This window comes from Ovis aries, chromosome 1, assembly GCF_016772045.2.
Source record: "Ovis aries strain OAR_USU_Benz2616 breed Rambouillet chromosome 1, ARS-UI_Ramb_v3.0, whole genome shotgun sequence".
Lineage (NCBI taxonomy): Eukaryota > Metazoa > Chordata > Mammalia > Artiodactyla > Bovidae > Ovis > Ovis aries.
This window is the reverse complement of record NC_056054.1, coordinates 266,367,910-266,371,404: the sequence shown is the minus strand read 5'-3', so window position 1 is coordinate 266,371,404 and position 3,495 is coordinate 266,367,910. Positions and strand designations below refer to the sequence as shown.

The 3,495-nt window shown below is 50.5% G+C and overlaps 1 pseudogene; it reads left to right on the top strand.

The window, feature by feature from the left end:
- Nucleotides 1–1,031: 1,031 nt before the first annotated feature.
- LOC101111417 (adiponectin receptor protein 1-like) lies at nt 1,032–2,243 on the top strand (annotated as a pseudogene).
- Nucleotides 2,244–3,495: the final 1,252 nt, after the last annotated feature.

The window sequence follows — 3,495 nt, the reverse complement described above, 5'->3', positions numbered from 1 at the left end:
GGACCACCCGTGAGTTTTCAAGTATATTTCCTTCCTCAGACTTATATGACCTTGAGATCCAGGAGGGTAGAAGAACAACAGAACTATCTGAGGAAATAAGGGAAACACACTTGCTCAGTTCAGTTCAGTCGCTCAGTCGTGTCTGACTCTTTGCGACCCCATGAATCACAGCGTGTCAGGCCTCCCTGTCCATCACCAACTCCCGGAGTTCACTCAGATTCACGTCCATCAAGTCCGTGATGCCATCCAGCCATCGCATCCTCTGTCGTCCCCTTCTCCTCCTGCCCCTAATCCCTCCCAGCATCAGAGTCTTTTCCAATGAGTCAGCTCTTCACATGAGGTGGCCAAAGTACTGGAGTTTCAGCTTTAGCGTCATTCCTTCCAAAGAAATCCCAGGGCTGATCTCCTTTAGAATGGACTGGTTGGATCTCCTTGCAGTCCAAGGGACTCCCAAGAGTCTTCTCCAATGCCTTGCTAGAACTACAGAAAGGTGAACGTCCTGCCCTCACAGTGTACGTAGAAGAGCCAGTGGCATGTAGAATGACGTGGTCGTGAGGGTGCTTGGGCCTGGATATTTTGGGGTGATTTGTGGACATTCCAGAGGGAGAGAGCAGATTCTCCGAACAAACAAGAGCCAGGTTCACAGCATGGTCTGGCTTATGACCATGGTCAGATCAGTGCAGCGGACTGACCTGACTTCTGTGACCATGAAATGATCATCACGGTAAGTTTAGTGACCACCGTCATCTCATGCGTGTGTGTGTGCTCGTCGCTCAGTCATATCTGACTCTTTGCAATCCTGTGGACTGTAGCCCGCCAGGCTCCTCTGTCTATGGGATTCTCCAGGCAAGAATACTGGAGTGAGTTTCCATGCCTTCCTCCAGGGGATCTTCCCCACTGAGGAATCGAACCCACATCTCTTATGTCTCATACAGACACAATTAAAGAAATAGAAAAAAGGCCCAGCCGCAGGCTGTCTCCAGCAATGCAGGATGTAGCGCTGGGTGCACAGCCCCCAGTAAAGCCCTCTGCCCGCCTGTCTCCCACCACAGGGAGCTCTCTGCCCCTTAGGGCTGAGAGACCCCACCCTTTCCCCAAGCTGAAGCCGGAGGGCTCTGAGGCACCAGCCAGATGTCATCTCACAAGGGACCCTTGGTGGCCCAGGGCAGCAGGGCTCCTACCAGCAACAGGGCAGCTGACACAGTGGAGCTGGCAGAGCTGGGAGCCCGGGTAGAGAAGACGGGCAAGTGGGCAATCAGAACCCAACCAAAGCTGAAGAGGAGCAGGCATACCCAGAGCCTCAGGAGGCGGGGGAGGAGGTGTGGGCCCCTGCAGGCCCACCATGCCATGCAGAAGGAGGAGAGCTTGTGCACGAGGTCTGGGAGGGGTGCTGGAGGGCCATCCCATATGACGCGCTCTGGACTGGATGAAGGACAACAACTACCCGCTGCACGGCCACTGGCCACCCATTCCCTCCTCCTGGGCCTGCTTCAAGAGCATCTTCTGCATCTACACGGAGACTGGCAACATCTGGACCCTCCTGCTTGGTTTTGCGCTGTTTCTCTTTCTGGGAATCCTGACCACACTCAGACCAAACATGTACTTCATGGCTCCCCCTTCAGGAGAAGGTGGTGTTTGGGATGTTCCTCCTGGGAGCGGTGCTCTGCCTCAGCTTCTCCTGGCTCTTTCACACCATCTGCTGTCATTCAGGGACAGTCTCTCGGACTTTCTCAGAACTGGATTATGCAGGGATTGCCCTACTGATTATGGGGAACTTTGGACCCTGGCTCTACTACTCCCTCCACTGCTCCCCACAGCCACGGCTCATCTGCATCCGTCGTCTGTGTTCTGGGCATCTCTGCCATCATCGTGGCACAGTGGGACTGGTTCACCACTCCCAAGCACCAACAGACAAGAGCAGGAGTGTTCCCGGGGCTTAGCTTGAGTGGCATCATGCCTACCACGCAGTTTACAATCACAGAGGACTTCATCAAGGCCACCATGGTGGGCCAGACGGCTGGTTCCTCCGCATGGCTCTGATGTACATCACCAGAGTCGGCCTCTATGCCGCACGCGTTCCCGAGCACTTCTTCCCTGGAAAATTCGACATATGCTTCCAGTCTCATCAGATCCTCCATGTCCTGGTAGTGGAAGCTGCCTTCACCCTCTTCTATGGTGTCTCCAATCTTCAGGAGTTCCAATACAGCTTGGAAGGGGGCTGTACTGATGACTCTCTCCTCTGAACCGCCCCCCAAGGGTGCAAGAGAACTTCCCAAGCACTTTTAAAATAACTTCTTTGCTTAAGTGAGAGGAAGAGTCTGAGTTGTCTGTTTCTTAGAGAATTCTGTACCGACCAAGCTTCAGCCCACTTCACACTCACTGGGCAATAAACTCTCCATTTCCTCCCTGAGAAAGGTGGGGGAGAGCAGGCGTGGCCACCCTCCCCCCGGCCGCCCCCTTGGCCAGGCACCTGCTGTCCCCTCCCAGAGACTGGGCTGTGAAGCTCACCATGAGCTCTGACGCCTCCTCCCACCATTCTGGGGAAAAGCGATGGACTGGGACTTCAGAAATTCTGTTTCTGGAAGAAACTGTCCCTCCCTCACCTCTGACCTGATTTTGTAACCTGGCTTATAACAGGCCATCCATTTTTGCAGCATACTTTTCAAAAACAGTTATAACCTGGTCCCATCTTTCTAGGGCCTGGGCCTGCTCACAAAGCAGGAAGGACAAAGCCACCAACTTTGACCCCGCCTGGCTAGTCATGGAAGTGTGTCCAGGCTTCAGATAACTTGAGTTTTAATTTTTTTTTCTTGGCAGAGTAGTGTAAAATTAAAGTGGGGAAAGATACTTAATATTTAATACTAAGCTTTAAAAAGAAACCTACTATCATTGTTATGCAACTTGATGCAAAGAGTACGATGATAATAAAAGTACAGAAGGCAAAAAAAAAAAAAAAAGGAACAGAAAACAAGTTTCCTTGTGATAAGAACTCTTAGGATTTATTCTTAAAGAACTTCCATTATATAATGTACAGTAGGGTTAACATGCTTCTCATGTTGTCCATTACATCTCTAGTACTTATTTGTCTTATGACTGTTTGTACCTTTAGACCACCTTCATCCAATCCCCTTTCCCCGCTCACCTTGGGTAACCACCAACCTGATCACTTATCCTTGAGCCTGTTTGTTTTTGAAATACAATTGACCTACAGCACTATGTTAATTCCTGTTAACACAAAATAGTGATCGATGTTTCTATATTTCAAACTGATCACCATGATAAGCCTAGTTACAATCTGTCACCACACAAAGATACTACATAGTTATTGACTATATTCCCAACACCCTACATTTCGTTGTTGTTATTTAGTCACTCAGTCATGTCCAAGTCTTTGCAACCTCATGCACTGTAGCCCACCAGGCTCCTCTGTCTGTGGGATTTTCCAGGTAAGAATACTGGAGTGGGTTGCCATTTCCTTCTCCAGGGGATCTTTCT